Below are 23,636 nucleotides of genomic sequence, written 5' to 3'. Positions count from 1 at the left end.
CAAGAAACCTCCTGCCAGGAACTTTCCATCCCAGAGCCTGTTTCTCAGGGATCCTGACCGAAGACAGGCAGGGAAATGTTAGATGGAGGAGAGTGTATAATATCAGATCAGATCAGTCGCTCAGTCGTGTCCAACTCTTGGCGACCCCATGAATCGCAACATGCCAGGCCTCCCTGTCCATCACCAACTCCCAGAGTTCACCCAGACTCACATCCATCGAGTCAGTGATGCCATCCAGCCATCTCATCCTCTGTCGTCCCCTTCTCCTCCTGCCCCCAATCCCTCCCAGCATCAGAGTCTTTTCCAATGAGTCAGCTCTTCCCATGAGGTGGCCAAAGTACTGGAGTTTCAGCTTTAACTCATTCCTTCCAAAGAAATCCCAGGGCTGATCTCCTTCAGAATGGACTGGTTGGATCTTCTCCTTGCAGTCCAAGGGACTCTCAAGAGTCTTCCCCAACACCACAGTTCAAAAGCATCAATTCTTCGGCACTCAGCCTTCTTCACAGTCCAACTCTCACATCCATACATGACCACTGGAAAAACCATAGCCTTGACTAGACGAACCTTTGTTGGCAAAGTAATGTCTCTGCTTTTGAATATGCTATCTAGGTTGGTCATAACTTTCCTTCCAAGGAGCAAGCGTCTTTTAATTTCATGGCTGCAGTCACCATCTGCAGTGATTTTGGAGCCCAGAAAAATAAAGTCTGACACTGTTTCCACTGTTTCCCCATCTATTTCCCATGAAGTGATGAGATCAGATGCCATGATCTTTGTTTTCTGAATGTTGGGCTTTAAGCCAACTTTTTCAGTCTCCACTTTCACTTTCATCAAGAGGCTTTTGAGTTCCTCTTCACTTTCTGCCATAAGAGTGGTGTCATCTGCATATCTGAGGTTATTGATATTTCTCCTGGCAATCTTGATTCCAGCTTGTGTTTCCTCCAGTCCAGCGTTTCTCATGATGTACTCTGCATATAAGTTAAATAAGCAGGGTGACAATATACAGCCTTGACGTACTCCTTTTCCTATTTGGAACCAGTCTGTTGTTCCATGTCCAGTTCTAACTGTTGCTTCCAGACCTGCATACAGAGTTCTCAAGAGGCAGGTCAGGTGGTCTGGTATTCCCGTCTCTTTCAGAACTTTCCAGTCTCGTGAATTAGACAATCTGATACGTAGTAGCACTTGTAGTTGTGGTTCAGTCGCCCGGTCACGTCTGACCCTTTGTGACCCTTTGTGACCCCATGGACTGCAGCCTGCCAGGCCTCTCTGTCCCTCGCTATCTCCCAAAGTTTGCCCAGGTTCCTGTCCATTGCATTGGTGGTGCCATCCAGCCATCTCATCCTCTGATGCCCTTTTCACCTTCTGCCCTCAATCTTTCCCAGCATCAGGGACTTTTCCAATGTGTCAGCTGTTCACATCAGATGACCAAAATTACTGGAGTTTCAGCTACAACATCAGTCTTTCCAACAAATATTCAGGGTTGATTTCCCTTTAGATTGACTGGTTTGATCTCTTTACTGTCCAAGGGACTCTCAGGAGTCTTGTCCAACACCATAGTTCAAAGGCATCAATTTTTCAGCACTCCACCTTCTTTATGGTCCAGCTCTCACAACCATGCATGACTACTGGAAAGGCCATAGCCTTGACTCTACGAACCTTTGTCCGCGGAGTAATGTCTCTGCTTTACAACACACTGTCAAGGTTTGTCATAGCTTTCCTGCCAAGAAGCAAACGTCTTCTGATTTCATGGCTGCAGTCTCCATCCTCAGTGATTTAAGAGCCCACGAAGAGGAAATCTGTCACTACTTCCACCTTTTCTTCCTCCTTCTATTTGTCGTGAAGTAATGGGGCCAGATGCCATGATCTTAGTTATTTTAATATTTAGTTTTAAGCCGGCTCTTTCACTCTCCTCCTTCACCTTCATCAAGAGGCTCTTTAGTTTCTCCTCGATTTCTGCCATTAAAGTGGTATCATCCACATATCTGAGGTCATTGTTGTTTCTCCTGCCTGTCTTGATTCCAGCTTGTAACTCATCCAGCCCAGCATTTCTCAGGATGTGCTCAGCCTAACGATTAAACAAACTGACAGCAGACTGCCCTGTTGTACTCTTTTCTAGATCTTGAACCAATCCGTTGTTCCATACAGGGTTCTAACTCTTGCTTCTTGACCCACATACAGGTTTCTCAGGAGACCGATAACACAGTCTGGTATTCCCATCTCTTTAAGAGCTTTCCACAGTTTATTATGATCCACACAGTCCAAGGCTTTGGTATAGTCAATGAAACGGAGGTAGATGTTTGTTTTTGTTTTAATTCCCTAGCTTTCTCTGTAATCTGGTGAATGTTGGCAATTCGATCTCTGGTTCTTCTTCCTTTTCTTTATACTACCCTTATTGGGAATTGGGCTGAGGATTGACTTTGTCCAGTCCTGTGACCACTGCTGGGTCTTCAGATTTGCTGACATATTGAATGCAACACCTTGATGGCATCATCCCTTAAAGTTTTGAATAGTTCTATTGAAATTCCATCACACCCACTAGCTTTATTAACTGCAGTGCTTCCTAAGGCCCACTTGACTTCGCTCTCCAGAATATCTGGCTCTGGGTGGCTGACCCCACCATTGTAGCCATCTGGTTCATCTGGACATTTTTTATACGGTTCTTCTTTGTATTCTTTCCATCTCTTCTTGACCTCTTCACTATCTACTAGGTCTCTACAGTTTATGTCCTTTATTGTGCTCATCTTTGGGCAAAATGTTCCCTTGATATCTCAGATTTTCCTGAAGAGATCTCTAGTCTTTCCCCATCTGTTGTTTTCTACACTGTTCATTGAAGGAGGCCCTCTTGTCTCTCCGTGCTGTCCTTTGGAGCTCTGCTTTTATTTGGATGTACCTTTCCCTTTCTCCCTTGCTTTTTGCTTCTCTTCTTTCTTCAGCTATTTGTAAACCCTCCTCACATAACCACTTTACCTTCTTGCTTTTCTTTTTCTTTGGGATGGTTTTGTTCGCTGCCTCCTGTACAATATAATGGACCTTCATCCACAGTTCTTCAGACAACTGTTTACAATTTCTTATCCCTCGTAGTAGTAGTTCAGTTCAGTTTAGTCGCTCAGTCGTGTCTGACTTTTGCAACCCCATGAATCGCAGCATGCCAGTCCTCCCTGTCCATCACCAACTCCCGGAGTTCACCCAGACTCACATCCATTGAGTCAGTGATGCCATCTAGCCATCTCATCCTCTGTCATCCCCTTCTCCTCCTGCCCCCAATCCCTCCCAGCATCAGAGTCTTTTCCAATGAGTCAACTCTTCCCATGAGGTGGCCAAAGTACGGGAGTTTCAGCTTCAGCATCATTCCTTCCAAAGAACACCCAGGGCTGATCTCCTTTAGAATGGACTGATTGGATCTCCTTGTAGTCCAAGGGACTCTCAAGAGTCTTCTCCAACACCACAGTTCAAAAGCATCAATTGTTCAGTGCTCAGCCTTCTTCACTGTCCAACTCTCACATCCATACATAACCACTGGAAAAACCATAGCCTTGACTAGACGGAACTTTGTTGGCAAAGTAACATCTCTGCTTTTAAATATGCTATCTAGGTTGGTCATAACTTTCCTTCCAAGGAGTAAGTGTCTTTTAATTTCATGGCTGCAATCACCATCTGCAGTGATTTTGGAGCCCCAAAAAATAAAGTCTGACATTGTTTCCACTGTTTCCCCATCTATTTCCCATGAAGTGATGGGACCAGATGCCATGATCTTCATTTTCTGAATGTTGAGCTTTAAGCCAACTTTTTCACTCTCCTCCTCCACTTTCATCAAGAGGCTTTTTAGTTCCCCTTCACTTTCTGCCATAAGGGTGGTGTCATCTGCATATCTGAGGTGATTGGTATTTCTCCCGGCAATCTTGACTCCAGCTTGTGCTTCTTCCAGCCCAGCGTAGTAGTAGTAGTAGTAGTAATTAAATGGCAACAGCAATTCTTATGTATTGGGTTCTTACTATGTTCTGAGTGCTTTGTATTTATTTTTTCCCTAAATCTTAACAGCAATCTGATTGTGTGTGTGTGTGCATGTGTGCATATGTGTGCACACTCAGTCATGTCTGACTCTTTGCAACCCCACGGACTCTAGCAAGGCTTCTCTGTCCATGGAATTTTCCAGGCAAGAATACTGGAGTGTGTTACCGTTTCCTCCTCCCAGGTACCTTCCTGACCCAGAGATCAAACCCTCATCTCTTGTGTCTCCTGCACTTGGTAGGCGGTTTCTTTACCAACTGTACCACCTGGAAAATCCCAACAACAACCTGATTACTATCCCCATTTCACAAATGAGGAAATGGAGGCCCAGAAATGTCAGGCACCTTGCCCAAGAATCACATAGCTACTAGGTGAAGTTCAAATCCATCCAGTCTGACTAATAGACACTTAATGCTTACACTCCACCACTTCCCAGGGGGTGAAATCAAGACTCTTCCCAGCAATAGCTGGGTTCTTCTGTGCAGGAGAACCCAGCTGAGCTTGGGTGTCCTAATCTGTGAAATGGGGTTTGTAATACCTACACTGTAGGACTGTTGTGGGCTGAATTGAGGCTCAATCTGTATGAAGTACTAGTGTGTCTGGGCCCAACAGGCACTAGGTGGACAGGTAGGCCTAGTGATCCTGCAGCCTTGATAGGTACTCAGTAAATACTCTTCAGAAGATGCATGAAGGAGATGCGTGCTCCCACAGGAAGCCCTGAGATGGTTGAGATCAAGGAATGTCGGAAAAGAATGGCCGGGGAAATAGGAGACATGGATTTAAGGAAAGGTGTGAATGTGGACTAAGATGCAGGAAAGGGAAAAATAAATCACACAAATCCGTAACTGTTGAGAAGGCAGGAACATCAACTTAGGAAGCTGAAGATGAGGCTGAGAATTCTGGCTTCTAGGTCTTCATTGGAACTGTGACATGGGAGATGAAGGGTATTCTGATGGGATCCAGGCTCTGTGGTCATCTAGCCCAAGAAATCATCAACCCCAAATCACTAGACTTTGCCTTGATGAGGATCTCATCCTGGCTCTGTCAAAAAATAGTTGTGTGAACTGGAGCAAGTCACATGCCCTATTTGGAAATGGAGGTGAAACTCAGAACTCATGATCCCCAAGACCCTCCTAACTCAGAAACTTGGCGACTGCATGAATCTCTACATAAAAGTCCCTTAATTTGGTGAGAATTGCTAGCCCTCTGTGGTTTGCAGAAAGAAACCACAAACCTACTGTTAGAAGCATTTTCTGCCTTAACCTCTTCCCCTAAATTGCCCAGAGTTCTATTTTAGAACTTTTATGTCCAGATAATTCTAAGTTCAAGTCTCTTGTTTAGTTCACGTTCACCCCTTGTCCGCCTCCTCACTCACCACTTAACCTCTTGCATTATATGCGTCTTTCAGCATCTTTGAGATAAACATCTTAATTCTTCCTATTTCTGTGTCAGATTTTTTTAAAAGTAGTGGGAGGAGGTGATGATCTCAGGATGAAACATCCAATCAGATATCTAGGATTCTGACTTACAGGGTCTCACTGCCACCCCCAGCATCCTCCCCACAACTCCCACCTCTCTTCCACTCGCTCCCTCTCCGGATACAAAGATACATAGGTCCATAGATTAATGCCTAGATAGATACACATCCATCACACATGCAGAAGGGCACCAGAATCTGTACAGAATGGCCAGCTCTCCACAAGGTTGATTGTGAAAGGTTGTTGTTGAACGAAAAGATGCCAGGATTCTTGGCCTCCGGAGGAGAAGAATTCAATCCGGGGCCAGAGACGAGGCTTGATCGCTCAGAGCTTCTGTATAATAAAGTTTTATTAAAGTATAAAGGAGATAGAGAAAGCTTCTGACATAGGCATCAGAAGGGGACAGAAGAGTACCCCTCTGCTAGTCTTCAGCTGGATGTTATATAGTCACTAGCAGTCTGTTAATGAAAGAAAGGAATGTCTTAAAACTCAGAATGGCACCAGGCCCCTCACCCATAAGATGCATTTTGGGATAATCTTGGCACCAAAAGGTTCATCCCAGGCCATAAAATGATAACTTGAATCTTGTAGAAGGACAGACCACCATACAAATAGTTTCATTTACATAGATTAGGGGAATGATATCTGGCTGTAACATAATGGTTTGTCAAGTAGGTTCTGAGCCATTAGGTGGAACAGACTTGAAGACAGAGTTTAGGGTAAATGCATAGTACATTAACATAGCTTAAGACAAACATTTCCATAAGAACAATGCATTGGTTAACTCAAGGTTTGAGAATAGTTAACATCAGGTGAAACCAGGTGTCATTATGGCAACACAGTATTTTAAGAGAAACCTCCTTTTAAATTTGTATAGAGAAGAAAAAAACATTGCTAGTTTGTTTCCTCCCGCTGCTTAAGAGAGATAAAATTGTCTGACACTTGCAGCCTATTTCCTCTGTTTGGAGACCCCTGGCCTTCCTGCCTGTTACCCTCTCAATTGGAAGGAAGGGTCCCAAGAAATTCCAACTGCATTGCTCTTGACAAGGCCCAAGAAGCTCTGTCCCTTCTCCTACACAATCATGCTGATTAATCCATTCTGTCAAGGAAGCCCACAGCCACTCTGTAGTGTTCAGGGATCAGACTGCCTGGTATTTTAGTTAGCCTAACAAGTCATTGGATTCCCTTCACTGCAAAGCTGGATAATAATCACCTTTCTAGGCTGTTAGAAAGATTAGGTGTGACTAGCCATAGAAGAGCCGCAGCCTGCCTAACCCACGGTAGGCATTCTAAGAAGCACTGAAGTATTCCTCCCAATACCATTGCTGAGGTCCCAGGAGGGCCGAACTGTCTGCGTTCAGTCTTTGAGGCTCTTATGCTCATGTTCAGTTCCTGCTCAGTTCTGCCAGATTTCCTTGATAAAGAATAGTAATATGCACTGTGTCCGTGGTACTCTTTATAGACCTTCCTTCTACTCAGTGGGTGATGATCATTTGTTCTATTGCCTGCTTACTGTCACATAGGGCTCTGCCTTGAATCCTGTCTGCTAACATTGTTGTTCTTCCTCCCCGAGACAACAGTGCCTGGTGGGTGGGGCAGCCTCCTTAGGTTGGTTTTACCAACCTAAGGTTACGTTTTACGTGTTAACTATCTCTGGCCTCACACCCAGGGTCATGCAGGACTGCCAGACTACCTTTGATGAATGTGAAACAAAATAAAGGTCAAAAGAGTAGACTTCAGGTGCTCTCCATGCAAAAATAAGTAAATAAGTATGTAAGGAGATGATATGTAAACTAGTTTGACCATCAGTTCAGTTCAGTCACTCAGTCGTGTCTGACTCTTTGTGACCCCATGAACTGCAGCATGCCAGGCCTCCCTGTCCATCACCATCTCCCAGAGTTCACTCAAACTCACGTCCATCGAGTCAGTGATGCCATCCAGCCATCTCATCCTCTGTCGTCCCCTTCTCCTCCTGCCCCCAATCCCTCCCAGCATCAGAGTCTTTTCCAATGGGTCAACTCTTCACATGAGGTGGCCAAAGTACTGGAGTTTCAGCTTCAGCATCATTCCTTCCAAAGAACACCCAGGACTGATCTCCTTTAGAAGGGACTAGTTGGATCTCCTTGCAGTCCAAGGCACTCTCAAGAGTCTTCTCCAACACCACAGTTCAAAAACATCAATTCTTCGACACTCAGCTTTCTTCACAGTCCAACTCTCACATCCATACATGACCACTGGAAAAACCATAGCCTTGACTAGACGGATCTTTGTTGGCAAAGTAATGTCTCTGCTTTTGAATATGCTATCTAGGTTGGTCATAACTTTCCTTCCAAGGAGTAAGCGTCTTTTAATTTCATGGCTGCAGTCACCATCTGCAGTGATTTTGGAGCCCCAAAGAATAAAGTCTGACACTGTTTCCCCATCTATTTGCTATGAAGTGATGGGACCAGATGCCTTGATCTTCATTTTCTGAATGTTGAGCTTTAAGCCAACGTTTTCCACTCTCCACATTCACTTTCATCAAGAGGCTTTTTAGTTCCTCTTTACTTTCTGCCATAAGGGTGGTGTCATCTGCATATCTGAGGTTATTGATATTTCTCCCAGCAATCTTGATTCCAGCTTGTGCTTCTTCCAGCCCAGAATTTCTCATGATGTACTCTGCATAGAAGCTAAATAAGCAGGGTGACAATATACAGCCTTGACATACTCCTTTTCCTATTTGGACCCAGTCTGTTGCTCCATGTCCAGTTCTAACTGTTGCTTCCTGACCTGCATATAGGTTTCTCAAGAGGCAGGTCAGGTGGTCTGGTATTCCCATCTCTTTCAGAATTTTCCACAGTTTATTGTGATCCACACAGTCAAAGGCTTTGGCATAGTCAATAAAGCAGAAATAGATGTTTTTCTGGAACTCTCTTGCTTTTTCCATCATCCAGTGGATGTTGGCAATTTGATCTCTGGTTCCTCTGCCTTTTTTAAAACCACCTTGAACATCTGGAAGTTCATGGTTCATGTACTGCTGAAGCCTGGCTTGGAGAATTTTGAGCATTACTTTACTAGCGTGTGAGATGAGTGCAATTGTGCAGTAGTTTGAGCATTCTTTGGCATTGCCTTTCTTTGGGATTGGAATGAAAACTGACCTTTTCCAGTCCTGTGGCCACGGCTGAGTATTCCAAATTTGCTGGCATATTGAGTGTAGCACTTTCACAGCATCATCTTTCAGGATTTGAAAGAGCTCAACTGGAATTCCATCACTTCCACTAGCTTTGTTCATAGTGATGCTTTCTAAGGCCCACTTGACTTCACATTCCAGGATGTCTGACTCTAGGTGAGTGATCACACTATCGTGATTATCTTGGTCATGAAGATCTTTTTTGTACAGTTTTTCTGTGTATCCTTGCCACCTCTTCTTAATGTCTTCTGCTTCTGTTACATCCATACCATTTCTGTCCTTTATTGAGCCCATCTTTGCATGAAATGTTCCCTTGGTATCTCTGATTTTCTTGAAGAGATCTCTAGTCTTTCCCATTCTGTTGTTCTCCTGGTCTTGTTTTTGCTAACTGTATAGAGCTTCTCCATCTTTGGCTGCAAAGAATATAATCAATCTGATTTCGGTGTTGACCATCTGGTGATGTCCATGTGTAGAGTCTTCTCTTGTGTTGTTGGAAGAGGGTGTTTGCTATAACCAGTGCATTCTCTTGGCAAAACTCTATTGGCCTTTGCCCTGCTTCATTCCATATTCTAAGGCCAAATTTGTCTGTTAGTCCAGGTGTTTCTTGACTTCCTACTTTTGCATTCCAGTACCCTATAATGCAAAGTACATCTTTTTTGGGTGTTATTTCTAAAAGGTCTTGTAGGTCTTCATAGAACCGTTCAACTTCAGCTTCTTCAGCATTACTGGTTGGGGCATAGACTTGGATTATTGTGATATTGAATGGTTTGCCTTGGAAACGAACAGAGATCATTCTGTCGTTTTTGAGATTGTATCCAAGTACTGCATTTCGGACTCTTTTGTTGACCACGATGGCTACTCCATTTCTTCTAAGGGATTCCTGCCCGCAGTAGTAGATATAATGGTCATCTGAGTTAAATTCACCCATTCCAGTCCATTTTAGTTCGCTGATTCCTAGAATGTTGACGTTCACTCTTGCCATCTCCTGTGTGACCACTTCCAATTTGCCTTGATTCATGGACCTGACATTCCAGGTTCCTATGCAATATTGATCTTTACAGCATCGGACCTTGCTTCTATCACCAGTCACATCCACAACTGGGTATTATTTTTGCTTTGGCTCCATCCCTTCATTCTTTCTGGAGTTATTTCTCCAGTGATCTCCAATAGCATATTGGGCCCCTACTGACCTGGGGAGTTCCTCTTTCAGTATCCTATCATTTTGCCTTTTCATACTGTTAATGGGGTTCTCAAGGCAAGAATACTGAAGTGGTTTGCCATTCCCTTCTCCAGTGGACCACATTCTGTCACATTCTTGACCATAGTGATAATTTTATTCTGTATGTATATATAAAAATCATTGTTATGTCCCTGAAATAGATACAGTTTTCATTTAAGAAAATAAATACACTACCCAGTTTTTTTTGTTTTTTTTTTTTTAGTCAACCTACCTGTGATTCTTCTCAGCACCAAGATACACCCTCCAGTTCACAGCTGGTCAGGCCCTGCCCAGAGTCCTGCTCACACACGCCATAATACAGTTACCTTCTGCTGCTGTCCCACAGGGACCGGAAGGCTTGCAGCACCTTATTGTAAGGGAGGAGATCTGAATGGGTCCATTCTATTTCTGCCTCAAGGAAGATAACTCACACACATGCACACACACTCACACACACACACATGCTCTGCACACATACACTCATAAGCAATGTGCACGTGACCCAGGGCTAGCCATGATGGTCATATGCAGACTCATTTTCCCTGTAATTTATTAATAGAGTTTGTCGTTGCTCTCTCTATATAATTCGCAATTAGCCTGCATTCAGCCTGACAGCATTTCATTAGGTCATCCACCCCCAGCCTCAGGAATGTTCATCCCAGCAGCTTGACCCTAAGTAGAAAATGCTCAGGTTTGGGAGTCAGATCAGTTTGGCTTTAAATAGAGTTACTGCTCAGGTGACCTTAGACAGGTTACCTTCTGAGGCCTCAGTTTTCTCACTGGAAGATTGGAGATAATAATAGTATCTATCCCAATAATAATATCTATCCTGGAAAGTGGTTGTTGACTCAATGAGCTATTTACCCTCAAAGGGTTTGACACAAGCTCGGTAAATGGCTGCTACTTATACTGTGTCTGTGGTCTTGGGCAAATCTCCCACATTGAGGTCAGAATCCTTGCCTTGTGGAAGCATATACAAAACTTCATAGAGCCACGGAGACATTGATTAGCGTTATTATCCATTAAAAAGCACAGAATGACTTTAGTGACTGTGAGACCATACCTGCTGTTTGAAAGCACCCAGCTGTCCCCCAGCGTATTGGCTAAATTCATTCATCCGTTTATTTATTCTGATGTTCCGCCAGATCTTCTGGGTGTTGGTTGGGGGGTGGGAGTTGTACACATGCATGTGACCCAGAGCCCAGGAACTCAGACTAACTCGAGGGACAAAGGGGCACTTCAACAGCCAAGCCCTCTAGCAGGAAGTGGCAGTTCTGTGAACTAGACAAAGTAGTCAACCTACCCCTGTTTTTCCCTTCTCCTGGCGTCGTCCTACAGTTCCCAAAGCATCCATGATAATTATCATACTACCACCTCTGGCAGGCTTTTCCAGAGGAGGGGCTTCTGTCTTCAGGTGAGGCAGTTCCTAACATCCTCACCCTCTCCTTTGAGAAGAATCGGTCCCTCTGGCAAGGGCTGGTGAGGAGCCTTGGCCTGGGAATCAAGAGGCCCAGTACCACCCCCAACCCCACTGTTTCTTGGTTGTATGGCCTCTTTGGCTCCTCTGAGCCCACTTTCCATCTGTAGAAACTGGAGAGAATACTCAAAACGTTGTTCAAGATGACCTCTGTTGTAGTACAAGAAGGTGCCACACACATGGGCTGAGATGTTACTTTTCACGAAAACAAGCAACGGTGCTTTATCAATCCCTTTCCACATGCAGGGCTGTGCTGGGGTCTGTGGGGGATGTGAAAGCAGCAGATGATGCAGTCCCTGCCCTCAGCCACTCACCACCTTAATGGAGAGAAAAATGAACCCAGGTGATCTCGGCAGGGAGTGAGAGAATATAGGGAAACAGATCTGGTTTTAGGGTGACCGCTAGTTTTCTAGATATTAAATCTGACTTTTCCATTAAGGTACCTCTTTACTCCAGGGCTGTGTTTTCTTGGATGTGAATCATTTTATGGCATCCTAAGTCTCTCTGTTGAAGCTGCATAGACCCCCTTCACCCTGCCTGTCTTGTCTCCTGGGGTCCTTGTGACCAGATGAGTTGAAGAATTAGGTGAGCAATCTGGAAACCAGAGTCTTAGACGTTTGGGGAGGCTGGAAAACACTCACGACATCCCACAGACCAGCCACTCCTCTTTACAGACGGAGATCCAACAGGACAGAGGTGTCGCCAGCATCCTCACAGCCAAGGTCGGTCACAGAGTGGACCCTAGAACCCAGATTCCCTGGCCCAACCCTGTTCTGAGCCTTCCCCAAGTCCTTCCTTAGTCCTTCCCACTATAACATCTCTTAGGTCAACTTACAAACCTCATAGACAGATAGAGGCAAATCTTAATTGCCCCATTTACTAACCAAATGATCTAGAGATGTCATTTAACTTCCCCAAACTGTAAAATGGTAATAATAATGCCAGAAGCTTCTTTCATGGTGCCGTTGTACAGATGAGGCCTCTGGCAGTGGCAGTCAGTAATAAATGCTAGAGAATCAGGCCACCCCAGGGAACAGAGGGGCATTGAGTGGTGCCCAGATTTCAAGCCTTGCTTGTCCCCCAGGGGTCAGCCCACACCATCAGCCCTTCAGGAGCTGTTCCTAGGTGCTGGTCCACCCTGGTGCCCTGGACCCCTGCCTGGAGCGCAGGTTTCAGTGAAAGTAAGACAACCTCTCTCCTCACCAGCCAATTAAGGAGTGCTTTTTACTACCACATTAATTAACCGTGAAGCAGATCCTTGTCATTAGCTTATAGGAGCTGAAAAATCATTAATGGCCCTTTTCACACTAGTCTTGGGGGCATTCATTGTGATAAATCTTGATTTGAATCCAATTCATCCTCATTTTCATTTATTTTGATTGTGAGAATAGAGGCTTTTTTTTTTTTTTTTTTTTGACACATTGGGGATTAGAAGGGCCTAGCAGCTATCTTAGGTATACTTGGAACTGAATAAATGTTTTGAATAGATGAATGGATTTTTTAAATAGTTAGGCAAGTGGAGGAGTACATGAGCGAAGCAGATAGGCAAGTGGTCAGAGGCACAGGATTTGGAGTTACAGTTCAAGCAACAATCTCTATCAATGCCTTTTGTGCTGGAGTTGTGAGGCTGGGCAGGTTATTTTGCTTCTCTGAGCCTCAGTTTCTCGTGTGTCAAGTGGGGATGCTCATCCTCATCTCATGAGGGTACTGTGATAATCAGAGACGAGGTACGTGAGGTGCTCAGCATAGTAACTGCCTCATGCAGACACTCAGGAAATGGCAGATGCTGTCATCCCCATCCTCATCAGCACTGCCTCCATTATAATCACCGTCTCAATATGCTCATCATTGTGATCAGCACCTTCTTCATCCATCGTCACCACCATCTTCATTGTCTTCCTCATCCTTATTTCTTACAGAGCTTTACAGAACTTTGATCAGAGTTCATCTTTGTCCTTGCGGGGAATATCAGTTTCAGAAAAACAAAGCGCTATCTTTTCTGTGTGTGTCTTTTAGAAACCTTTGCTTTTGAAATAATTGCATTTCCAGACAGGACCCTTTCTTCTGCAGGCTGCAGAGTAATTGCTGCGGCCGCTACCACGCTGAAAGGTTTCCAGGGCCGTGTGAATGGAGGAATGCATGGGAGTGAGGACTGCTCTCCCCTGGGGTCCTGGGACTGATTATCTCAGTTGCCTTTAATCACAAATCAGCACAAAGATCCTTTGCTGGGTGTGTTTACTGCATAGCTGAGCCCAGTGGCACATCCTTTGAAGGTCTGTGGATGAACAGCTGTAGGGAAGGGCACCCTGGGGTCACGGAACGAGGGCAGGTTCTCATTCCCACCTGGGGTTTGCATTTACTGTTGGGCCTCTCTCATCCTCAGCCTCATCATCTGCAAAATGGTATGTTTATAGCATCTTCCAAGTTTTTGTGTGTGTGACAATTTAATGGTACAGATTAGGGTGGACAAAGAGTCAGCGCAGTGCCTGACTCAGAGGAGGTGGTTGGTGAGTGTCCAGTGGTTTGGTGGAGGCCCACACGGTGACTGGATCCCACTCACACTTCATGTTAGGACTCTTGGCCACCATATCTCTGTCATCGTGGGTTTTCTCACCGTCAGTGACCCTGGGTTTCTCTGCACATCTTCTTTCACTTAAGAATGGTTGAGCCACACCACCTAAATATCCCCCATCACCCTCCTGTTACACTCATTCCTCTGTTACTTTCTCAATCCAAAGACAAAAGACTTTTCTTCTAAAGATGTTCGGGCCTTTAGAAGCTAAGGGGCACATGGAGTCAGCAACATTCTAAAATGCTAGATGCCCTCTACTCCTGATCTCCATATATAGGATAAATGTCTAAACCCTACACTCCTCCTTTGGATGCTCTGGGGGAGTCCAGTGTCATCGTATGGTCAGAATTCCTCATCTGCAGCTGCTTCAGAGTATACCTTGTCCATACCCTCTGACCCCTGCAGTACCGTCAGCTTACCTTCCAACTGTACTGGAAGGCTGAGGCTTCCTCTGGCCTGAAAAGCCAGCTTTGCTTATGCATGGGGCAAGTCAGAAGAGACAAGGAATTAGCACCCCCTGGAAGCAGCTCCCAGTCAGTGGTTGAGGGGTGTGTGTGCCTGCTAAGTCGCTTCAGTCGTGTCCTACTCTTGGAGACCCTATGGACCGTATCCCGCCAGGCTCCTCTGCCAGTGGGATTCTCCAGGCAAGATGGCTGGAGTGGGTTGCCATGCCCTTCTCCAGGGGATCTTCGCAACTCAGGGATTAAACCCACATCTCCTGCACGGGCAAGCAGGCGGGTTCTTTACCACTAGCACCACGTGGGAAGCTGGTTGATTTGCCTCAATGTATAAGTACCTCAGTTGCCTCACTGTGCCGGTGGGATAATTCAGAGGATATACCCATTACTGGCTGCCTCCCCTGCCCTGCACCTTCTTCACCCATGTTACTTTTACTCTGAGATGCTACTTGCTCCTGGATCTCTTTTTCGGGATTTGCCCCTTGGGGAATATAAACAGTTGGACCCTAGTCTTAGATACAAGGGGAGACGTGACCATTCACTCAACAAAAGTTTCTAGAAGGCCCGTGAGTGAATCAAAGAATGGCCTTTGCCTTCAGACGCCTATATTCTTGGGAAAAGACTTGGACACGTTCAAGTTCACTGTGATAAGGGGCTCTGGAAGGGGCTACTCTCTGAGCTGCTGTGAGAAGTCAATAATGTATATGAAATTTCAAGTGATTAATTAAAATTCAACAAACATTTGTTGCATTATCTGTTATCCGCCGGGCTCTGGGCTGGCCCAGCAGAGATGCAAAGATGAATAAGATACATCCTCTACCCTTGAGGCACTCGCTGTATGTTGGAGGGGATGTAAGCAGGAAAGGTCGTTTCAGCACCGAGTGATGAATAATTGGTGGAGGTGTGCAGCTGGCTGCAGAAGGTATCATGGGAGCTCAGAGGAGCAAGGCACGCGCTTAGCAATAGTTGTTTTTCTTCCCCTGTGGAATCCTCTCTACGGATGTGGATCTAGCTTGAGGCCGGGCACAGAGTAGGTACTCCATTGATGTTGGTTGAATTGAACTGAGTGGTTCAGTGAGGGGGAGGACAAGACCTCTGACCACATGATTCTTTTGCCCAACTGAGAAACACCTTTCTCCTTAGATCATTGATCTTGAGGCCCAGGTGGTTTGAATATTATCAGTCTTGGCAGATAACTAGGTCAAAAATACTTTTTTTTTTTAATGCCAGAAAAATTCACGTTTATATTCCAAGGTTTAAAAGCGTTTAGAGGTGGAGTGGGGAGGAGAAATCAGAGCTGTGGGCTATTGTTCATGCTTGGCTGATATTTAATCAGTTTGTTGGGTCTTAATTGAGAATACGGCTCCAATGACACATAAATTCCAATGATCAAGCCAAAGCTAATGAGTCTTCCTTATTATTTATCTTACGGTAGCGATAACCTTTTCATTATTGAAATATAATTGCCAAATGTGATAGTTAATATTAAAACAGAATTAGTAACATGAGCTCAACATTTGGAAGGAAATTTCTAATAGCGCTTTTTATGCCTGCAAAATTAGTGTTCGGTGTCAGTCTTTACTGCAGCGTTAATTAGTGGCTGAGCTTCCAGGAGACCCTGATGCTGGGAAAGATTGAAGGCAAGAGGAGAAGGGGATGACAGTGGGTGAGATGGTTGGAAGGCATCACCAACTCAATGAACACAAGTTTGAGTAAACTCCGCGAGTTGGTGATGGACAGGGAGGCCTGGCGTCCTGCAGTCCATGGGGTCACTAAGAGTCAGACACCACTGAGTGACTGAACTGAGCTGAGCCTCCAGGAGAGACCAGTCCCAGCTGCTCTCCTGTCTAGTAAGGGGGTTCTCTTTGAATCCTCTGGATCTGTTAGGGAGCCTGGTGGTGTCTATACCTGGAAGGCAAGAAGCTTTGTTTTAGCCCAAGTGAGGGCTGTTGTTAATCTAACAAAGTGATGAGTCAAGAAAGGGTTGGGGGTATGGGGTGTGAAAAGATGAGGGCAGCAAGCTGCTGCTGCTGCTGCTAAGTCACATCAGTCGTGTCCGACATGGGGTCCCCACAAAGCTCAGAGGCTGGTAGGCTGGTAGGACCCTGAGATAGTGATGCCGGTGCTCGGTGCCCGGGGGCTTATCCCACATCTTTCCCTTTCACGTTTATTCCCCACAGCACAACCACTTCAGCCCATCTTGCAGTTCAAGTCTCACTTCTAAGAATTCCCCTTTGAGCCTTGAGGCCCTTGGCCTTCCTCACCTTCCAGCACTTCCTTCTAATCCCACATGTTAGTAGGGTGCCGTCTCTGTTTCCACCTCTGTCGATTCCCCCTCTCCCAAGACTGAGAACATGAGCAGAGTGGCTGTATCTCATGGGCTCTGTCTTCTCTGCTCCTAGCATGGAACCTGTTTATAGTACAGAACACGGTATGTACAAGGTGATCAGCAAATATTCACTGAAATCATAAAGAAATGAAAATGGACCGAACATGCTCGATGAACAGAGAAAAGGGAGTTCCTCTTTGAGGGCATTCTGGAAGAGGAATTTGACTAGGAGCTTGAAATATAGGGAAGGTGATTCTGCCTTTCCCAGAGAGTCAGCAGTTGATGGGAAATGGTATCCTGGGTGGTTTAAATGTACAAGAGGTGGGCTTTGGAGGGGCCGGACTGCCTACTCTGCGTCCTCCACTGATAACCTTTTTCTTTCCCCTACCTCCCGCCTTTTTATTTTTGGCTGCACTGGGTCTTCACTGAGGTGTGTGGATTCTTTGTTGCAGCATGTGCAGGCTTCTCTTTCGTTGTGGCGTGCAGACTTCTCTGACTGCAGAAGGGCTTCTGGCGCATGGGCTCAGTAGTTGCAGTTCTCTGGCTTCTCTACTTACAGCTCAGGTTTAGTTGCCCTGAGGCCAGATCTTAACTCCCCTGCCAGGGGCGGAATCCCCGTGCGCTGCATGGGAAGGCAGATTCTTCACCACTGGACCACCAGGGGAGCACTCCCTCACCCACTTCTAAGTTTCAGTATGAGGCCCAGGTGTGGCTGGCCCTCTGCCCTGACTCCATCCAGGCCTCCTGCCTTGCCGCCCCTCCGGCTCTGCCAGGCTCTGGTCCAGGCCACTGGTCAGAGCGAAGGGTCCAGCCCTTGGAAGACTTGGCCATCTTCCGTAGGAACAGGCAATGGCGCTGTAGGCAGAGGCATCAGCCCCGACAAAGACATGGAGGTGTGCCAGGAAAAGAGGAAGTCCAGAAAATACCTCTGGATATTTTGTGTAACGTCTTCGCTTTATTTCCCTGGACGTTACCTCCAAACCCCAGCTGCTGAAGATAAGAGTTCTCCAGAAGAAACCCCAGTAAGGAAGCTGCACCAGCTCATCTCTACTGTCCTGCCAACCCTGTCAGTCTAAGGCTGCTGTCAGTTTAAGTCTCGCTTAAAAAGACTCAACGAAGAACATGTGGATTAGCTTGGCTGGAGTGAATCACCACACCCTGCCCTGCTCAAATCACATTTCACATATTAAACCCATTCTGAATATAAAGAGGAGGTGGATGGAAAGTCTCAGGAAGCAAGTAAACATATTCCAAGTAATCTCTCTCCAGTTGCTCTTGCCTCTCAAGACAGAGATAAGCACATTGTTTCAATCAGGCCTGCGTTCCATTTCCTTATCTTAAAACTATCTTCTGCCGCATTATAAATAATCAGCTTATTGGTGAGCCATGCCAGGTGTGTGTGTGTGTGTGTGTGTGTGTAAAGGCCTATGTCTCGGGGTAGCACTTGGGGTCCAGGCAGCAGTCTTGATCCTTGACCGACCCAAATGAATGAGGCGTCCCCCCGTGTGTCTCACCAAGGAGGCTGTTGGCAAGATAGCCTTAATTTAGGGTGGCTGTATAATTTGTTGTCCAAACTGGGATACTTCTCAGAGTGAATGGCATCTCTGTTAATAATAACACGGGAGAACAGACACAAACCAGAATCATCCCAGGCCAACAGGAACACATGGTCATCCTAGCTATAGGGCTCAGGAAGAAGAAACATCTAGTGTTAGGAGTTCACGCATGCAGCCAGCCAACAGGATTTTATTTCAAGGTCACACGACCCATTCTTCCCCAACCCTGGAACTGGCACTGCCCCCACAGCAGGCAGCCCAGGGATTTTTTAGCCCCAGGGCTTCCCAGGTGGCTCAGCTGGTAAAGAATCTGCCTGCAATGCAGGAAACCTGGGCTCAACCCCTGGGTTGGGAAGATTCCCTGAAGGAGGGCATGGCAACCCACTCCAGTATTCTTGCCTGGAGAATCCCCACGGACAGAGAAGCCTGGTGGGCTGCAGTCCCTAGGGTCACAAAGAGTTGGACATGACTGAGCAATTAGGCACAGCACATAGTTCCCAAAGGTGGTGGTCCTTGGAGGACCCTCATTCCCCCAAGCAGGATGTGCTACATAACTTGAGGGACCCAATGCAAAATGAAAATGCAGGCCTCCCTGTGCAGAGATGGTTAATAATTTTAAGGCAGTAGCAGCTGAGCACTGATCTCCTAAGTCCAGGGCCCTGTGGGGTCACACAGGCCCCCACACCCACAAAGCTGGCCCTGCTCCCCAGGCAGCCGGTCCTGTGTTTGAGTAGCTGACATAGGATAGATACTTTTGCTCTAGCCTGCTCTCTTGCTTCAGTTATATTTCTCATTTAACTTTATGAATGTGAAATACATTGACATGGTTCAAAAATCAAACAGCATATAATGGTATATGATAAAAAGGTTTTCTCTTACCTCTTCCCCCTCCCAACTTCCCACCCAATTCACAACACTCCTCATCCCCTTCCCGTAGGTGACCATGTTTTAGTTTATGTGTTATCTTCCTGGGATTTCTTTATGGAAATATAAATACACATTCTTACATTTCTCCCTGTTTTAAAACCCAAATGTTGAGCACTAAACAGATCTTCTGTGCCTTGTCTAGAGCACTCTTCCTGGTGTCCACTAACTGTTCACAGTAGTTTGTTTGGCTAAAGGTGCCCCTTCTGATCGCCTCCTTTAGAACCACACAAAGCAAGGTCAGATCTTCATCTCTGGCAAAGTCCTCCAGAGATATGAACACAGAGACCAGTTTTGCATCTGCTCTGCCTCTTCCAGCCTCAACTTCTTTTATCCAGACTCTTCCTTCAGCCCTTCCGCACAGGGTCTGAGGTCTGGGCTTCCCTCTGTGACTTTCTGAGTGTGGGGGGCCCAGATTTGGCCAACTGGTCTGCCCTGCATGGAGCAGAGCGACGTTGATCCCCCCATCATTCTTGTCACCCAGCTTGGTAGTAATAAGGGTTCCAAGAATAAGTGGGCATTTATTCTGTGCCAGGAGCCATGTGTGCAGCTGGGCCCATCGCTGTCACCCTCACGACAGCTCTCTGTAGGAGGTGGTGTGATCAGGCCTTTACGGATGAAGCATCTGAGGCTCAGGGAGCTCACGCAAGTGACAGTGAAAGCAAGGATCCAAACTCAAGTCTTTGCACCTCCCCCCTCAGTCATCCTGGGGTCTTTTGGTGACCCCCAGTATGAGGCTGGCAGCCGAATGCAATCTCCACGTGCATACCCCTTATGCACATGATATTAACAATGAAATTTCATTCAGCTAGTTTTTCCTCGGAGAAGGCAATGGCACCCCACTCCAGTACTCTTGCCTGGAAAATCCCATGGACGGAGGAGCCTGGTAGGCTACAGTCCATGGGGTCACTAAGAATCGGACACAACTGAGCGACTTCACTTTCACTTTTCACTTTCATGCATTGGAGAAGGAAATGGCAACCCACTCCAGTGTTCTTGCCTGGAGAATCCCAGGGGCGGGGGAGCCTGGTGGGCTGCCGTCTCTGGGGTCGCACAGAGTCGGACACGACTGAAGTGACTTAGCAGCAGCAGCAGCAGCAGTTTTTCCTGGGCCTGGTAAGTGCTGTCTCTTTCCTTATCTGTCTTGTCATTTAATAGTTTCTACCTTGACTCTCAAGGTAAGCTCATCCATTTCTATGCTTTAAATAGCAACCAAATTCATATCTTCAGCCCAGGTCTCTCCTCTAAACTCCGTACTTCTACCTCTGACTGTCTGTTGACATCTCTAATTGGATATGTGGTGAGTGAGCTTCTCAAATTAGCAAAACTAAAACAGAATTCATAATCATGACCCCCAAAATCCTGTATCTCCCCAAAGTCTTCCCCATCTTGGTAAATGACACTATCTACCCACTTGCTCAAGTTGGAAATCTCTTTTGTTCCTGCCTTTCTTTCAGCTTGCATATCCAAATCATTCACAAATCCTATTGGTTCCACCTCTAAAATTGTGTCCACAGTCCATGTTTATCTCTAACCATAAGCTCATTAATTCAAGACCCCTTGGTCTCTCACCTGAACCACTGGGGTATCCTGTTCACTCTTCTCCCTTTTTCCACTCTTCTCTCCCACACAGCAGATCTTTGAAAGATATAAATTAGAACATTATTATATTCCCACATAAGCCCTTCCACGACTTCCCTTCATTCCTAGAATAAAATCCAAAGCATCTGCCGTCGTCAACGTGACTCTCCAGTGTCTGTGATTCAGGCTCCTTCCTGCCTCTCCACCTACCCTGCCTTGGCCACCCTTGCAGGTCCCTGACGCATCAAGCTTGATCTTGCCTTTGGCCTGTAAACTTGCTGTTCCATTGCTTGGAACGTCTTCTGTCTCCCTCTGGCGTTTTTTTGCCCCTCTCATTCTTTAGGTCTAAACCTAACAGTCACCTTCTCAGAGAGGTCTTTTCTGACAGCCGATCTGAGTTAATACCTTGATGTCCTTTCTCAGATGTCCCGTGTATTTACATCTGTTATAGCACTGTGGTCATTCATTCTGATTGCATGTGTATTGGTCATCTTCTCACCAGGCCATAAGCCTCATGAAGGCAAGAGACATGTCGCTTCCTTTCACCATAGTATCTCCAGCAGTGAACCTAGCCCTCAACACATAGCAGACTTTCAAATGTTATGGAACTCTTTCTCCTCTTTTCTTTGGTGCTTTCTCATAATAGACCTTACTAGAAAGCTGCAGTATAAATGTTTTCTTACCTTTTGTTTTAATTGAATAGCTTTTGCACTGTGGGGTAGTGGAACTCTAGCGATGTCTCTTAGAACACACATACGCACATTCCTTTTCTTAAGGAATCAGCAGTGTAGCTTTTCCCGTATGGTGATGATCCACACACGACATGGAAAGAGGTGGCCACTGGCGTTCCTTACACCTATGTAGGCAGCAGAGGCTCTTGCGGTTACCGTGGTTCCTGGCAGCACTCAGTGCAACAGAAGTCATTGCGATCGTAGTAGCTCAGACCAAGGACGCAGGAGCCAGACTGCCCAAGTTCCCATCCCAGCTCTGCCGCACTGCATCATCTCTCCAGTGAGCTGCTAGGAAGAGTCCCTGCCTCCCATGGTAGCTGTGAGGACTCCACGCATCAGTACCTGTGAAGTATTTAGTGCCTGCCTGGCCGGAAGTACGTAGCGAGTGTTTGTGGTCATGAGCATCACTGCCACGTACTGAACTTCTTACATATATTTTCTCCCAACAGCCTAATAAGGTATTTTTATTTCGGTTCTGTTCAGTGAACATTCCCTGTGTCCCTCTGCCAGAGCCTGAGATACTGGGATGAATCGGTCCTAATGGGCCCCCCCCACTGCTTCTTGGGAGTATCACACAGCTCTTGGAGAGTGAAACCATGAAAAAGTGTAGGGTCAGAGTGTGCCTGAGTGTGCCGTGGGATGCACGAGTGTGCCAGTGTGCTCATGTGTCAAAGGATGTGCGGTCCCTCAGAGTGTCCAGATGTCAGAGTCTGTCTGAGAAGGCCAGGGTATGGTTCAAGTGTGGGAGGGCGGTTAGCCACTTGGAGAGGCCTCTGCAGATCCACCACCCTTAGCCTTCCTGGTTGTACAAGTCATAGGACTCGGCCAAGGCTGCAGTAAGGCTGTCTTGTCCACCTTTGCCCATCTTCTTATCTCCCAGAGCCCACTTTCTCTGTGGTTATAACTTGATTTGCAAACAACAAATAAAAGGCAGTTCTCCCTGAAAAGGGCGTTGCTCACTCACTCATCACCGGGCCCCCAACCCAGCTGCCCCCACTCTTTAAGAAGAGCCCTGGTGGCCAGTGTGCAGCTGACTCTACCATTTGGGGCCTAACGAAGCGACAAGGCATTTCTCTGCCCTGGACCTGGGTGTTCAACAGTTATTGGCTGCTGAAGGCAGACATTAAGGAGAACCATTTTAATTGATTAGAAGGCGCGTGTGCTGTACGGGTTTAGTTTGAGGGCATTTTGGAACAAATAGCTTTGCCATTGTGGGCCTTAATTAGATAATAAATTAATAGATAAATGGATCCCAAAGTTCCAGTGGCCTCCCCCACTCGTTTGCCAGTGCCACTGGGGAGATGGAGACTTCCTCCTGCATTGCTGGAGGGCTGTGTGGGAGAGAATAGAGCAGCCGCTGATGGCTCATCAAGTCCGATCGGCTCTGGCATTGTGTAGATAACATTTAAACTAGATGCTGAAGCAAAGGGCAGCTTTTCATTATAATGTGGAAATGGTACAGAGCATGAGTTCCAGACTCGCTCACTTCTTTGCTATCAGTTCATTCAACAAATATGTATGGACTGTCTACATGTGCCAGGGACTGTGCTGGGCACTGGGGATATGCAGCACAGAGAAGTAAATGAGGCTGTCAGAGTATGTTAGGGTAGTTAAAAAAAAAAAAAAAAAGGCCACAGAGAAAACGGTAGGAAGGAGGGAAATAGAGAATAAAAGGTAGGGAGGTCAGTGGAGAGGGAGGTTGCAATTTTAAATAGAGTGGTTAGAAAAGTAACTGAGGAGATGACACTTGAGCAAAGGATTAGGGGCAGTGAGGGGGTGAGTCAAATGGGAAAGAAATTTCCCAGCAGAGGGCACACCGGTGCAGAGACTCAGACGCCGCGGGATGGGGCATAGGGGTCTGATGGGTCTGAGGGCAAACAGGGGGGCCAGACGGGCAGGGCAGCTGGATCATGTGGTGCCTTGGGACCTCCAGTGGAGCTTGGGCTGTGGCTGGGAGTGAGGTGAGGAGCCTCGGGGTGTCTCCTCGTCTGTGATTGACAGGGTGCAATTGATCTGGCATGGCAGACACACATCATGCAGGGGGCAGTACCTCCTCCGGCCCCCTTGGCAGATGACATGGATTGATCACAGCCCTCTCCCCCAGTGAGGCTGATTTGGCCTTGGCATCTTGGCCACC

General features: G+C 46.4%; 1 protein-coding gene and 1 long non-coding RNA gene across 3 annotated transcripts in view; one reads left to right on the top strand and one right to left on the bottom strand.

Moving 5' to 3' along the window:
* The window catches only part of TENM4 (teneurin transmembrane protein 4), a 440,205-nt gene that overhangs the window by 41,202 nt on the left and 375,367 nt on the right, over positions 1-23,636 (top strand). The gene's annotated exons all lie outside the window — the stretch shown is intronic.
* On the bottom strand, positions 16,134-17,781 carry LOC129652633 (uncharacterized). Of its 2 annotated transcripts, none has more exons than XR_008714628.1 (3): positions 17,682-17,781; positions 16,643-16,788; positions 16,134-16,286 (listed from the first exon to the last, which is right to left on the bottom strand). It is a non-coding gene; the product is annotated as an uncharacterized LOC129652633 (long non-coding RNA). The 2 variants fall into 2 exon arrangements; XR_008714627.1 differs by having other exon boundaries at positions 17,634-17,775.

This window comes from Bubalus kerabau, chromosome 5 (genome assembly GCF_029407905.1).
Source record: "Bubalus kerabau isolate K-KA32 ecotype Philippines breed swamp buffalo chromosome 5, PCC_UOA_SB_1v2, whole genome shotgun sequence".
Lineage (NCBI taxonomy): Eukaryota > Metazoa > Chordata > Mammalia > Artiodactyla > Bovidae > Bubalus > Bubalus kerabau.
The sequence above is the reverse complement of the archived record's forward strand: the minus strand, read 5'-3'. Positions and strand labels throughout refer to the sequence as shown.